Source organism: Rhinolophus sinicus, chromosome 18 (genome assembly GCF_057876585.1).
Source record: "Rhinolophus sinicus isolate RSI-liver-muscle chromosome 18, RSI-T2T, whole genome shotgun sequence".
Taxonomy (NCBI): Eukaryota; Metazoa; Chordata; class Mammalia; order Chiroptera; family Rhinolophidae; genus Rhinolophus; species Rhinolophus sinicus.
In genome coordinates, this window is record NC_142518.1 from 42,405,823 (window position 1) to 42,422,495 (window position 16,673).

Consider the following 16,673-nt stretch of genomic DNA (forward strand, 5'->3'; position numbering starts at 1 on the left):
ACCATGAATTCAAACAAAACCTGCCTACATACCAGATATAGCTTGTCAGTCATCAATTTATACTCTCTGCCTGGGAGACTCCTCCTCCTCCCAAATCATCTCCAGCTAAGAATTGAGACTTGGACACCCTGGACAAGGAAGGGACCCTCCTGTCTTAGAAACATATGCTGTGTTACATTTGCTGTGTTAGGATTTGTATAGAAGGACCCAGAGTCCTAGTTGCTATGCCCAGAGGCTATGATCAGGTGACTGATCTCCAGGTTGCATTGCCCCAACATTCCCACGACAATCATCCTATTAATTGATGTTTTGTTTGCTTCCTCTCCATATTGAGTTGTTGGATGGAGTCTTATTCCACTAACTACAGAGGGTGCCAAAAAATTGTATACACATTTTAAGAAAGGAAAAAGCTGTATTAAAATTGTCATGCTCCACAGACAATGGTTTGGTGGTTGCCAGAGGGTAAGGGGGGTGGGGGGTGGGGGGTGGGAGATGAGGGTAAGGGGGATCGAATATATGGTGATGGAAGGAGAACTGACTCTGGGTGATTAACACACAATGGGATTTATAGATGATGTAATACAGAATTGTACACCTGAAATCTATGTAATTTTACTAACAATTGTCACCCCAATAAATTTAATAAAATAAAATTAAAAAAAAATTGTCATGCTCAAGATATACTAATAACAAAAGATAAATACAAGTCACCTGCAATTACAAGAGCTGCTCAAAGTGGTTACCATCAGCATAATTTTAATACATATTTTTCCTTTCTTAAAACGTGTATATAATTTTTGGCACCTTCTCTATATATGTATATGTGTATATATAGTTGAAGCTGTGAGATGGGAATAAGCTTGCCTTGCTCTAATAACTGACAGAAGTCTAGCATAGCTAGGACATATTTAGTGCAGTGACTGGTGGTGGAAGCCTTGAGGTGCAAGAGTGAAAGGGGGAAGACCACTTAAGAGGCTACTGTAATGATCCAGGCCATAAATGAATGAATGAATGAATAAGTAAATAAATAGAAATATATTTATAAACCTGAATTTTTAACATGTAAAAGTAGAATAGTTTACTGGACTCTCATGTACCCCTGTCCCAGCTCAACAACTGTATCAGTATATGGCTAATTTTGTTTCTTCTATACCCCTACCAAGTCCCCCATCCGCACTGCATTGTTGTGAACCAAATTTCAGACATTCTATTACCTTAGTCATAAGTACTTCATAATATATCTTTAAAAGACAAAGATTTAAAAATAAACACAATATTAGTAGTACATAAAAATTTCTTAATATCAAATTCCCCCAGTTGTCTAATAAATGTTTTTTTGAAAGTTTGTTCAAATCAATATCTAAACAAGGCTCTTACATTGAATAACATAGTTAATACAAGAAGGAGCCTACTGTGCAAAAAGTGTGAGAAAAGAGTGTTGTTCTTAGCTAGGTAGAGTACAAAAGCGGTGAGATGGGAATAAGCTTGCCTTATTCTAATAACAGAAATCCAGCATTGATAGGGCATATAAGTGCAGTGGTTGCTGGCAGAAGCCTTGAGGTGCAAGAATGGAAGCGGGAAGACCATTTAAAAGGTCACTGTAGTGATTCACGCAAAAAATGATGAGTCTTGCTAGGATGTTGGGAATGGATGTGGAGAGAAGGAAGTATATTGATGATTGAGAGGGCATTGATGACTCTCAAATTTCTGTTTTGGGTGACTGAGGTGGATATAGGTGCTATTTACAGAGATAGTTTGCCAATGATAACACAGTAAGTGGTAAAAAGCTACCTGGAATTACACCTTGGCATGCAACCTAGGTATACTTTTCTCTATTTCTGGTACTCCACAGGTTCTTTAGAACAGGAAATTGCAGAAACTCCTGATTCATTCCAAAGATTAAGGTTCATTTCAAGGGGTCCCAGAAAGTGATATATCTGTCTCTGGTAGATATTCTCTCAGCAGAGAGCCATGAGGCTCTTCCTCATCTGGATACTGCCTCTGGCATGCAATGAAGCCATTCATCTCTGAGTTGACAGTCATACAAAGCAGAAAATACTGATACAACAATTGCCGTTAATTATACTGTCAAGCCCCAGTTTTTAATAATGGCATCACCCATTCACCTAGACTCAAAATTTATCATTGATTAACATTCTCTTATGCCCTCAATTATGTGTTTCTAAAGCTGTATTATTTATTTCTTCAAATAGCTCTTTTATTGAGGATGTAGACATAATTTCCAAGAGCATATATTATAAAACTACACTTGTGGAGTTGACATCCCAGTCTACCATTCAGCTGAAAGTTACTTCACATTTTTTTGCCTCAGTTTCCTTATGTGGGAATATTAATAGTGTAAAAACACTTAGTGGAACATCTGGCATATAGTAAACACTCAGTAAATGTTAGCTATTATTTATGTTCTTTCAATTCCAGATTCACTGCCACCTGTTAAGCTTTTTGTCTTAATTTATTCTCCCCCCCAATTTTATTGAGTTATATTTGACCATTAAAAATATATATATATTAAAGATGTACAATTTGGTGATTTGATATACATATACATTGTGAAATATTAACTGCAATCAAGCTAATTAACATATCCATCACCTCACATAGTTACAGTTTTTGGAGTGGTTAGAATGCCTAAGTTCCACCCTTGTAGCAAATTCAAGTATAGGGTACAATATTTGTTAACTGTACTCACATTGTTGTACATTAGATCCCTGGGACTTATTTATCTTGCAAAACTGAAACTTTGTATTTCTTTACCAACATCTCCCCATACCCCACTCCTAGCCCTTGGTAACCACTTTTCTATATTCTGTTTCAATGAGTTTGACATTTTTATAGTCCACATATTGCATGAGACCATACAGTATTTGTCTTTCTCAATCTAGCTTATTTTACTTAGCATAATGTCCTCTAGGTTCATCCATGTTGTTACAAACAGCAGGATTTCCTTCTTTTTTAAGGCTGAATAATACTCCATTATGTGTGATCAAACAATATGGTGAATGTTTAAATAAAATAAAAAAAATTACAGTAAAAGACACATTGCCATTAATCCCCCTTAAAATAATCCCCCTCGCTTTGAATACACTTATACCATCATTCTTGCCACTTTCTGAAGCAGTTCTGGAAGTCCTCTTTTGTGAGTGTCTTTAGTTGCGCTGTCGTGGCTGCCTCAATGTCCTGAATCATTTTGACTTTGGGGAAGAGCCAGAAGTCGCACGGTGCCAGATCCAGTGAATAAGATGAGGACACACCGTAATGTTTTCATTTGACAGAAATTGCCGTATACCAGAAACAATGTGTGACATGGAGCATTGTCATGATGGAGGATGATTTATGGCACACTAAAACACACCTTCTCTGCACCACAGCTAACACCCAACTGACAGCACCAAACAAGTTGAAGCTTGTCACACACTGTTACTAAGGTTTGACATTCTGCTTCCTGTATTGAAGATCCCTGCCTTTCTGTTGGATGGCACTTGGCAGCAGCATTCACCATATATTGTGATCACAATGGAAAGGCTCTGTGTCACACATCACTTCTGGTATGGCAATGTCTGTCAAATAAAAATGTTATCACTTTGTGAGGGGTGAAATGTCTAACTATTACATTATTTTGTACACCTGAAACTAATAATTTTAAAAAAAGAAAACATTATGGTGTGTCCTCAATCACCTATTCACAGGAGCTAGCACCATGCGACTCTAGCTCTTCCCCAAAGTCAAAATGACCATGACAGGTAAATGTTTTGAAATGACTGAGGACATCGAGGTAGCCACGACAGTGCAACTAAAGACACTCACAAATGAAGACTTTGAGAACAGCTTCAGAAAGTGGCAAGAATGATGGCATAAGTGCATTTGAAACGAGGGGGAGTATTTTAAGGGATATTAATGGAAATGTGTCTTTTACTGCAATAATTTTTTTATTTAAACATTCACTGTATGTTTTGATATATATGTGTATATGTATATACACATATACATATAGAAGAAAACACATATACATATATGTTTTCTTCTATGCAGTTTATTGTTTCAGATCTTCTGTTTCAGTCTTTGATCAATTTTGAGTTAATTTTGGTACATGGTGACAGATAGCAGTCATTTCATTCTTTTGCACCTGTCTTTCCAATTCTCTCAGCAACTTTTATTCAAGAGGCATTGTTTTATTCATTATATGTTTTTGGTCCTTTGTCGAAAATTGCCTGTCCATATTTATGTGGGTTTATTTCTGGGTTTTCAGTTTGACTCCATTGTTCTGTGTGTTTGTTATACACACACACACACACACACAGAGTGCCAAAAGAAGTACACACATTTTAAGAAAGGAAAAACCTGTATTAAAATTGTAATACTCAATATATACTGATAGCAAAAGATGAGTACAAATCACATTTGACTTCTGCAATTACAAGAGGTGCTGAAAGTGGTTACCATAAGCATCCAGACAGTTCTGATTGTGGCAAACTATTGCTTGAGTAATGTTGACCAAAATGTCCAATTGTATATATTTTTGGGCATCCCTGGTATATATACAGAAGGTGCCAAAAAATGTACACATTTTAAGAGGTGCTATTTATGTAGCAGTAGTTCACCACAATCAGAAGTGTCTGGACACTGATGGTAACCACTTTCAGCACCTCTTGTAATTACAGAAGTCAAACTTGATTATATATTGAGTATTACAAGTTTGATACAATTTTCTCCTTTCTGAAAATGTGTATACACTTTTTGGTACCCTCTGTATGTGTGTGCACACAAACACACACACACACGAGATTGGACAATTAAGTTAACAAACTCATCCTAGAAAAAGTGCTACATACCTCATTGCTGAATATCACTATGGTTACCTTTGAAGTACATGCACTGATGCCAGCAGCTGGTCCACCCTTGAAAGCAATTTTGGAACTTTCTGCAATGGCCATCAGCTGTCACTGTATTACCCTTGATGTCCTGAATGTCATGAAAATATCTTCCTTTTAATATTTCCTTTATCTCAGGTAAAGAAAGAAGTCATTGGGGGCCAGATCAGGTGATTTGGGAGGGTGTTCCAACACAGTTATTTGTTTACTGGCTAAAAACTCTCTCACAGACAGTGATGTTTGAGCTGGTACGTTGTCGTGATGCAAGAGCCATGAATTGTTGGTGAAAAGTTCAGGTTGTCTTTTTCACGCAGCCTTTTCAGCATTTCCAAATAGTAAACTTGATTAACGGTCTGTCCAGTTGGTACAAATTCATAATGAATATTCTGTCTGATATCAAAAAAGGTTAGCAACATCGTTGCAATAAGTTCGCGAACTTAATTGTCAGAATGTGTGTGTGTGTGTGTGTGTGTGTGTGTGTGTGTGCGCGCGTGCGCATCATCCATCTACAGGCACTTAATTTCGTTTCCGTATCTTGGCTTTGTGAATAATGCTGTAATGAACATGGGAGTGCAGATATAGCTTTGAGGTACTGATTTTGTTTCCTATAGCTATATACCTAGATGTGGGATTCCTGGATCATCTGGTACTTCTATGCTTAATTTTTTGAGGAAACTTAATACTGTTTTTCATAGTGGCTGTACCAATTTGCATTCCCATCAACACTGTACAACAATTCCCTTTTCTCTACATCTTCTCCAACATGTGTCATCTTTTGTCTTTCTAATAATAGGTATTCTAACACATGTAAGGTGATATCTCATAGTGGCTTGCATTTGCATTTCCCTGATGATTAGTGAAGCTGAGCATATATCTGTTGGCTTTTTTATATGCCTATCGACGATTTGCATGTCTTCTTTTGAGAAAACTTTATTCATATTCTTTGTCAATTTTTAAATTGGGTTATTTGTGTTTTATGCTATTGAGCTGTATGACGGTTTTTTTGGAGTTTTTTAAAAATTAATTTGTTGGGGTTACAATCGTTAGTAAAAGTACATAGGTTTCAAGTGTACATTTCTATAATACACCATCTATGTATCACATTGTGTTCTCACCACCCAGAGTCAGTGCTCTTTTCATCACCATGTATTTGACCCACTTTACCCTCTTCTACCTCCCCCCTCCTCCCTTACCCTCTGGTAACCACTAAACTATTGTCTGTCTCTATGAGTTTTGTTTATTTGTTTGTCTTGTTCCTTTGTTGCATTCAGTTTTATATCCCACCTATGAGTGAAGTTACATGGTTCTGAACTTTTTCTGTCTTATTTTGCTTAGTAGTATGATCTCAAGATCCATCCATGTTGTCTCAAATGGCAATATTTCATCTTTTCTTGTGGTAGAGTAATAATAGTCCATTGTGTATGTGTACCTCATCTTCTTTATCCATTCATTTATCGAAGGATACTTTGGTTGTTTATATGTCTTGGCCACTGTAAATAATGCTGCAATGAACATTGTAATACAATATATTTGTGGATAAATGTTTTCAGATTTTTTGCGTAGATACCCAGAAGAGAGATTCCTGGGTCATATGGTAATTCTATTCGTAATTATTTGAGGAACCTCCACACTGCCTTCCATAGCGGCTGCACCAGTCTGCATTCCCACCAACAGTGTATGAGGGTTTCTTTTTCTCCACAGCCTCTCCAACACTTGTTATTATTTGTCTTGTTGATGATAGCCATTCTGACTGGGGTGAGGTGATATTTCATAGTGGTTTTTATTTCCATTTCTCTGATGATTACTGATGTTGTGCATTTTTTCATATGTCTATTTGCCATTTGTATGTCCTCTTTGGAGAAATGTCTCTGCCGGTACTCTGCCCATGTTTCAATTGGGTTGTTTGTTTTTTTGTTGTTGACTTGCATGAGTTCCTTGCATATTTTGGATATTAGCCCCTTATCAGAGGCACTGTTTACAAAAACCGTCTCCTATTCAGTTGGTTGCCTCTTTATTTTGTTGATGGTTACTTTTGCTGTGCAGAAGCTCTTTAATTTGATATTGTCCCATTCATTTATTTTAGCTTTTACTTTCTTTGTCTTTGAGATCAAATTCATAAAATCCTCTTCAAACCCAAGGTCCATAAGTTTAGTACCTATGCTTTCTTCTATGCAGTTTATTGTTTCAGGTCTTAGATCCATTTTGAGTTAATTTTGGTATACAGTGACAGACAGCAGTCTAGTTTCATTCTTGTGCACATGGCCTTCAAATTTTCTCAGCACCATTTATTGAAGACACTGTCTTTGCCTTTGTATGTTTCTTTGGCTCAGAAGTATCCAATTTCATCCTTCTGCATGTAAATACCTGGTTTTCTCAACCCCGCTTATTTTATTTTACTTTTTTATTAAATTTATTGGGGTGACAATTGTTAGTAAAATTACATAGATTTCAGGTGTACAATTCTGTATTACATCATCTATATATCCCATTGTGTGTTCATCACCCAGAGTCAGTTCTCCTTCCATCACCATATATTCGATCACCCTTACCCTCATCTCCCATCCCCCACCCCCCACCCCCCTTACCCTCTGGCAACCACCAAACCATTGTCTGTGTCTATGAGTTTCTGTTTCTCATTTGTTTGTCTTGTTCTTTTGTTGTTTTTGGTTTATATACCACATATCAGTGAAATCACATGGTTCTCTGCTTTTTCTGTCTGACTTGTTTTGCTCAGCATTACTCTCTCAAGATCCATCCATGTTGTCACAAATGTTCCTATATCATCTTTTCTTACTGCCGAATAGTATTCCATTGTGTATATATACCACAACTTCTTTATCCATTCATCTATCGAAGGACATTTTGGTTGTTTCCATGTCTTGGCCACTGTAAACAAAGCGGCAATGAACATTGGAGCACATGTGTCTTTATCTCTAAATGTTTTCAGATTTTTTGGGTAGATACCCAGGAGAGGGATTGCTGGGTCATATGGCAATTCTATTCGTAATTCTTTGAGGAACCTCCACGCTGCCTTCCATAACGGCTGCACCAGTCTGCATTCCCACCAACAGTGTATGAGGGTTCCTTTTTCTCCACAGCCTCTCCAACATTTGTTATTATTTGTCTTGTTGATGATAGCCATTCTGACTGGGGTGAGGTGATATCTCATTGTGGTTTTGATTTGCATTTCTCTGATGATTAGTGATGTTGAGCATTTTTTCATATGTCTATTTGCCATTTGTATGTCCTCTTTGGAGAAATGTCTCTTCAAGTCCTCTGCCCATTTTTCAATTGGGTTGTTTGTTTTTTTGTTGTTGAGTTGCATGAGTTCCTTGTATATTCTGGATACTAGCCCCTTATCGGAGGCACTGTTTGCAAAAATCTTCTCCCATTCAGTTGGTGGCCTCTTTATTTTGTCAATGGTTTCTTTTGCTGTGCAGAAGCTTTTAAGTTTCATATAGTCCCATTCGTTTATTTTAGCTTTTACTTCCATTGCCTTTGGAGTCAAGTTCATAAAATGCTCTTTGAACCCAAGGTCCATAAGTTTAGTACCTATGTTTTCTTCTATGCAGTTTATTGTGTCAGGTCTTATGCTTAAGGCTTTGATCCATTTTGAATTAACTTTGGTACATGGTGACAAATAGCAGTCCAGTTTCATTCTTTTGCACGTGGCTATCCAATTCTCCCAGCACCATTTATTGAAGAGGCTGTCTTTGCTCCATTGTATGTTTTTAGCTTCTTTGTCAAAAATTATCTGTCCATATTTCTGTGGTTTTATTTCTGGGTTCTCAATTCTATTCCATTGGTCTATGTGTCTGTTTTTCTGCCAATACCATGCTGTTTTGATTATTGTAGCCCTGTAGTACAAGCCAAAGTCAGGAAGTGTGATACCTCCATTATTGTTCTTTTTCCTTAAGATTGCTTTGGCTATTCGGGGTCTTTTGTGGTTCCAAACAAATCTGATGATTTTTTGTTCTATTTCTTTAAAATATGCCATTGGGATTTTGATGGGGATTGCATTGAATCTGTATATTGCTTTGGGTAATATGGCCATTTTAACTATGTTGATTCTTCCAATCCATGAGCACGGAATGTCTTTCCATTTCTTTGTGTCTTCTTCAATTTCTTTCAAAAATGTCTTATAGTTTTCAGCATATAGGTCTTTCACGTCCTTGGTTAAGTTTCTTCCTAGGTATTTTATTCTTTTTGCTGCAATTGCAAAAGGAATTGTTTTTTGTATTTCTTTTTCTGAGATTTCATTGTTAGTATATAGGAAGGCAATGGACTTTTGTGCGTTGATTTTGTAGCCGGCAACTTTACTGTATTCATTGATTGTTTCTAATAGCTTTTTGGTGGAGGCTTTAGGGTTTTCTATATATAGCATCATGTCATCTGCAAAGAGTGATAATTTAACTTCTTCATTCCCAATTTGGATGCCTTTTATTTCTTTCTCTTGCCTGATTGCCCTGGCAAGGACTTCCAACACTATGTTGAAAAGCAGAGGTGATAGGGGACATCCCTGTCGTGTTCCTGAACGTAGAGCAAAGGGCTTCAGTTTTTCTCCATTAATTATGAGATTAGCAGAGGGTTTGTCATATATGGCCTTTATTATGTTAAGGTATTTTCCTTCTATACCCATTTTATTAAGTGTTTTAATCATAAATGGATGTTGTATCTTGTCAAATGCTTTTTCTGCATCAATTGATATAATCATATGATTTTTGTCCTTTATTTTGTTTATGTGATGTATCACATTGATGGATTTGCGTATGTTGAACCATCCTTGTGCCCCGGGGATGAACCCCACTTGGTCGTGATGAATAATCTTTTTAATGCATTGTTGTATTCGATTTGCTAGAATTTTATTTAGGATTTTTGCATCGGTATTCATCAGAGATATTGGTCTGTAGTTTTCTTTTTTTGTGTGTTATCCTTACCAGGTTTTGGTATCAGGGTAATGTTGGCCTCATAAAATGAGTTAGGGAGTACTGTCTCTTCTTCAATTTTTTGGAAGAGTTTGTGCAGAATCGGTATTAGATCCTCTTTGAAGGTTTGGTAGAATTCACTCGTGAAGCCATCTGGTCCCGGACTTTTGCTTTTGGGAAGGTTTTGGATGACTGATTCAATTTCGTTACTGGTGATCGGTCTGTTTAGATTTTCCAGTTCTTCATGGTTCAGCCTTGGAAGGCTATATGTTTCTAAGAACTTGTCCATTTCTTCTAGGTTGTTGAATTTGGTGGCATATAGTCCTTCATAGTATTCTTGGATGATCCTTTGTATTTCTGTGGTGTCCGTGATAACTTCCCCTTTTACGTTTCTGATTTTGTTAATCAGTGTGTTCTCTCTTTTTATCTTAGTAAGTCTAGCCAAGGGTTTGTCCATTTTGTTAATCTTTTCAAAGAACCAGCTCTTTGTCATATTAATTTTTTCTATTGTCTTTTTGTTCTCTATTTCATTTAGTTCTGCTCTAATTTTTGTTATTTCCTTTCTTCTGCTGACCTTGGGTTTTACTTGTTCTTCTTTTTCTAGTTCTTTAAGGTGTAACATGAGGTTATTTATTTGGGAGTTTTCTTGTTTCTTGAGATAGGCCTGTAATGAGATAAATTTTCCTCTTAAAACTGCTTTCGCTGCATCCCAAAAATTTTGGTAGGATGTATTTTCATTGTCATTTGTTTCTATGTATCTTTTGATCTCTCCTCTAATTTCTTCTTTGACCCAGTCCTTCTTTAAAAGTATGTTGCTTAGTCTCCATGTATTTGTGTTTTTCCCCGCTTTCTTTTTACAGTTGATATCCAATTTCAAAGCCTTGTGATCAGAGAATATGCATGGTATGATTTCAACCTTCTTAAATTTGTTGAGACTGATCTTATGTCGCAATATATGGTCTATCCTTAAGAATGTTCCATGTACACTAGAAAAGAATGTATAGTCTGATGTTTTAGGATGAAGTGCTCTATAAATGTCAATTATGTCCATTTCATCTAATGTGTCATTTAGGGCTACTATTTCGTTATTTATTTTCTGTTTGGATGATCTATCCATAGCTGTCAATGATGTATTTAAGTCCCCTAGTATAATTGTGTTTTGGTCAATTTCTCCCTTTAGTTCTGTTAGTAGTTGCTTGGTGTATTTCGGTGCTCCCTGATTGGGGGCATAAATATTGATGACTGTTATGTCTTCTTGTTGTACAGTCCCCTTCACCATTATGAAATGTCCATCTTTGTCTCTTGTTATCTTTTTCACCTTGAAGTCTGTTTCATATGATATCATTATGGCTACACCTGATTTTCTCTGGGTACCATTTGCTTGGAGTGTCAATTTCCACCCTTTCACTTTGAGTCTATGCTTGTCCTTGTAGCTGAGATGTGTCTCTTGGAGACAGCATATGGTTGGGATTAGTTTTTTGATCCAGTCTGCTACTCTGTGCCTTTTTATTGGTGAGTTCAGTCCATTTACATTTAGGGTGATTATTGATATGTGAGGATTTCCTGTCATTCTATCCTTAGTTTTCTGGTAAGGTTGTGTCTCCATTGTTTCTTTGCCTTTTTGTGGTTGTCTATTATTTCTGTGTGGTGGTATTCTACGATGTTTCCCTCTGTTTCTTCTTTTATTTCAGTATATATTTCAATTCTGGATTTATATTGAGTGGTTACCCTTAAGTTTATGTACAAGAAAGTTTGATATTTAGAGTATTCCATTTTCTTCAGCACGCTTACTTTCTCCATTCCCATATTCCGGTTCAGGCCTTTACTCTCCCCCTTTTTGAGTTTTGGTTGCCACAAATTGTCCCTGTTGATGGTGGTCGAATAGCCTCCTTTAGTATTTCTTGTAGTGCAGGTCGTGTATTAGAAAATTCCCTCAGCTTCTGTATGTCTGGAAAGGTCTTTATTCCTCCTTCATATCTAAAGGATATCTTTGCTGGATATATTATTGTTGGCTCATGGTTTCTCTCTTTCAATAGTTTGAATATTTGGTTCCACTCCCTCCTGGCTTGTAGAGTTTCTGCTGAAAAATCTGATGATAATCTAATGGGCTTCCCTTTGTAAGTTACCGTCTTCTTTTCCCTGGCTGCCTTGAGGATTCTTTCTTTGTCGTTGATTTTAGACAGCTTCAATACAATGTGCCTTGGAGAAGGCCTGTTGGGATTGAGGTAACTAGGTGTTCTATTTGCTTCTTGGATTCGAGGGTCCAGTTCTGTCCACAAATTTGGGAAGTTCTCATCGACAATTTGTTTGAATATATTCTCTGTTCCCTTGTCTCTTTCTTCTCCTCCTGGTTTGCCCATTATTCTTATATTGCTCTTTCTGATGGAGTCAGAAAGTTCTTGTAGAGTTCTTTCATTTCTTTTAAGTCTCAAGTCTCTTTCTTCTTCTATTTGTGTCATTTCCAGGTTTCTGTCTTCGATGTCACTGATTCTTTGCTCCATCTGGTCAACTCTACTACCTAAGCTGGTTATTTCATTCTTAATTTCTTCTATTGAGTTCTTAATCTCCAGAAATTCTATTTGGTTCTTTTTTAAGATTTCAATCTCTTTCGTAAAATGCTCATGCTGTTCTTTGATTGAGTTTCTGAGTTCCTTTAACTGCCTATCTGTGTTTTCTTGTATCTCGTTGAGTTTTTTCAGAACTGCAATCTTGAATTCTCTGTCATTTAAGTCACATATTTCTGTATCTTTAAGTGCCTTCTCTGGAGATTTTTCACTTTCTTTCTGAGCTATCTTGTTGCCTTGGTTATTCATGGCGATTACTGGTTTACTATTTCTCTTCCTAGACATCTACAGGAGTGACTTCTGCAACAGGTTGATAGAAAGCGGTCTTTCTTTTGTTTGCCAGAACTTGTTGGTAGAATGTTTTATTATTTCTCCAACTGCAACTTATTTTTCTTCTCCCACACAGTAGTGCTATGTTTTCTCTGCACTATTCCAACTTCTCACGCAATGGGGGGATTCCCTGGGAGACGGGCTTCTCCTCTGTTAATAGTTCGTCTAGGTCACAGGGCGCAGTGTCCCGGTGGGTATGCGGAGAGCTTTTGATGTTCGAAAGCTCTTCCAGCTGCTGATTCAGAGCCCGTATATTTCAGCAGTTCTGTTTACTCCTGCAGGGATCCGCCCAGATAGGTGGGGTCAGGGGCGGGGTGAGTTGTGAGAGGTGGCCCAGAGCAATGGCGGCGACCACCACCACAGCCAGTCCTGCTTCCACAACTCTCTCCCCTTTGCTGGAACTAGTTGGGCTGTGAATTTGTGTTTGCGGCCCACAGTTCTCAAAACAGCAAATTTTCTGTTGTTTTGATCTGACACTGCTACTATTTCGCTTCTAGCACCGGGCAGGTGGGGGCGGGGCGAGCTCTGGGAGGGGAGGGAGGGGGCGGCTAGTCTCAGTGCCTAAGGCTCCGTTCTCTGCTCGGCAGTGCGGGCTTAAACCACCGTTTTCAGCCTTTTCCCTCAGTCTTTTCTCCGAGGTCTCTGCCGTGAGCGTTGGGTTCAGCCGTTTTATAGGCTGTCCCCTCAGCCCTGTGGAGCCCTGGCGGAGCCCTAGTAGTCCGATCTCCCACAGCTGCGGTAGTTCCGGGAAGCAGGGAGCTCGGCGCACTGAGCTGGGTCTGCGTCCTGCTGCCGCGCGGTTCCGTCTCCGCACACTTCTCCCTTTCCTCCTCCCTCCACTCGCGCGAATCTCCCACCTGTAGGTGATTTCAGTCGGTAGTGGGCCTCTTCATGTTGCCTGTCTGCTGTGCAGGGAGTCCTTTGTGGAGTTTTTGTTGTTCGATTCTTTGTAAATTCCAGGGGAGCTTTACAGAGGCTCACCTCACTCCGCCATTTTTCCGGAAGTCACCCAGTCTTCATAATTTCTTACGGGAAATTACTGCAGGTCTTTCCCCCAGACTTCATGTATCTGCAAGTAATCTTTGCACGAGTCTCTTAGCTGTTCTGCATGATGAGCAGCGAGTCCTTTGATGGGTTATAAACGTCCCATTTCTGATAAGATCCGGAGAACTCAAAAAGTGCGCCCCGCTGCCGCCATTCCTATGATGTAACTCTCAACCCCGTTTATTGAAGAATGTTTTTACCCCATTGTTTTTATTGGCATGTTGTTGAAGATCAATTGACTGTAGACACATGTATTTTTTTTAAGATTTTATTGGGGAAGGGGAACAGGACTTTATTGGGGGACAGTGTGTACTTCAGGACTTTTTTCCAAGTCAAGTTGTTGTCCTTTCAATCTTAGTTGTGGAGGGTTCTGTTCAGCTTCAAGTTATTGTCCTTTCAGTCTTAGTTGTGGAGGGCGCAGCTCAGCTCCAGGTCCAGTTGCCGTTGCTAGTTGCAGGGGGCACAGCCCACCATCCCTTGCAGGAGTCGAACCGGCAACCTTTGTGGTTGAGAGGAAACGCTCCAACCAACTGAGCCATCCGGGAGCTCAGCGGCAGCTCAGCTCAAGGTGCCGTGTTCAATTTTAGTTGCAGGGGGCGCTGCCCTCCATCCCTTGTGGGAGTCGAGGAATTGAACTGGCAACCTTGTGGTTGAGAGCCCATGCTCCAACCAACAACTGAGCCATCCGGGAGGCAGCTCAGCTCAAGGTGCCGTGTTCAATCTTAGTTGCAGGGGGCAGAGCCCAACATCCCTTGCGAGACTCGAGGAATTGAACTGGCAGTCTTGTGGTTGAGAGGCCACTGGCCTATGTGGGAATCGAACCGGCAGCGTTTGGAGTTAGGAGCACGGAGCTCTAACCGCCTGAGCCATCGGGTCGGCCCGACACATGTATTTATATGTTATCTCTCTATTCTATATCATGGATTATACATCTGTTTTTATGTCAGCACTACACTGTTTCAATTACTGTAGCTTTGTAATGTATTTTTTTATTAGTTTCAGGTGCACAAGACAAAGTAGTACTTAGACATTTATCATTTATATCCCTCACACTGTGTGAACCCCCCTCCCCCCATCCACTATCACTCTGACATCGCACAGAGCCATGATCTTTCCACTGTCTCTATTCCTAATGCTGTACTCTGCTTCTTGTAATTTATATATATATATATATATATATATATATATATATATATATATATATATATATATATATATATAACTTGTAGTTGACATTCATTATTGTTCAGCTTCAGCTTCAGGTGTACAGTGCAGTGATCAGGCATCTACATCATCCCTGAGGTGGTCTCCCTAATGAGAAAAGTGTCCATCGGATACCCTACAAAATCTTTACAACATTATTGATTACATTCCCCAAATTAATTTTCAAAACCCCGTGGCCATCTTGTGGTTACTGACTGTTTTTTAATCCCCTCACTTTCCCCCTTATCCCCACGCCCCCTCCCATCTAGCAACCCTCAGTTTTTCCTCTATGTCTCCTAAACTGTTTCTGATTAGTTCATTCACTTATTCCTTTCTTTAGATTCCACATATAAGTGAGATCATATGGTATGTGTCTTTCACTGTCTGGCTTATTTCACTTAACATAATGTTCTCTAGGTCCATCCATGTTGTTGCAAATGGTAAGATTTCTTTCTTCTTTATGGCTGCGTAATACTCCATTGTATAAATGTGCTACAGTTTCTTAATCCAGTCATCTACCAATGGGCATTTCAGTTGTTTCAATGTCTTGGCTATTGTGTATAGTGCTGCAATAAACATAGGGCTGCATACATTTTTTTGAATTGGAGTTTTGGATTTCTCCAGATAGATACCTAGAAGTGGAATTGCTGGGTAGTTCCATTTTCAGATTTTTGAGATACGTCCATACTGTTTTCCATAGTGGCTGCACCAATCTGCAATCCCACCAACAGTGCACAAGGTTCCCTTTTCTCCACATCCACACCAGCACTTGTTGTTTGTTGATTTATTGATGATAGCCATTTTCCCTGGGGTGACTTGGTATCTCATTGTGATTTTCATTTGCATTTCTCTGATGGTTAGTGAGGTTCAGCATTTCTTCATATGTCTGTTTGCCATCTGTCTGTCCTTTTTAGAAAAATGTCTCTTCATGTCCTCTGCCCATTTTTTAATTGGGTTGTTTGTTTTTTTGGAGTTGAGTTGAGTGAGTTTTTTATAAATTTGTGATGTTAACCCCTTATCAGATATACCATTGGCAAATATCTTTTCCCATTCAGTAGGATCCCTCTTTATTTTATTGATGGTTTCCTTTGTTTTGAAAAAAACTTTTTAGTTTGATGTAATCCCACATGTCTATTTTTTCTCTTACTTCCCTTGCGGGAGGGGATATATCAGTAAAAATCTTATTCCGGGTAATGTCTGTGAAGTTTCTTCCTATATTTTCTTCTAGGAATTTTATGGTATCGGATCTTACATTTAAGTCTTTAAGCCATTTTGAATTTATTTTTGTGTTTGATGTAAGGAGGTGGTCCAGCTTCATTTTTTTGCATGTGTCTGTCCATGTTTCCCAGCACCATTTATTGAATAGACTGTCTTTACCCCACTGTACATTCTTGCTTCCATTGTCGTAGATTAAATGGCCATATAGGCATGGATTTATTTCTGGGCTACCCAAGCTTTTTATATTCTATTCCATTGATCCATGTGTCTGTTTTTATGCCAGTACCATGCTGTTTTGATTACTGTAGCCTTGTAGTATAATTTGAAGTCAGGTATCGTTATACCTCCCACTTTGTTCTTATTTCTCAAGATTGCAGAAGCTATTCAGGGTCTTTTGTGGTCACATATGAATTTTAGGATTATATGGTCTATTTCTGTGAAAAACGTCATTGATAGTTTGATAGGAATTGTGTTGAATATGCATATTGCCTTAGGCAGTG

The 16,673-nt window shown here is 38.5% G+C and overlaps 1 protein-coding gene across 9 annotated transcripts in view; it reads left to right on the forward strand.

The window, feature by feature from the left end:
• The window catches only part of KLF8 (KLF transcription factor 8), a 205,099-nt gene that overhangs the window by 153,166 nt on the left and 35,260 nt on the right, over positions 1 to 16,673 (forward strand). The gene's annotated exons all lie outside the window — the stretch shown is intronic.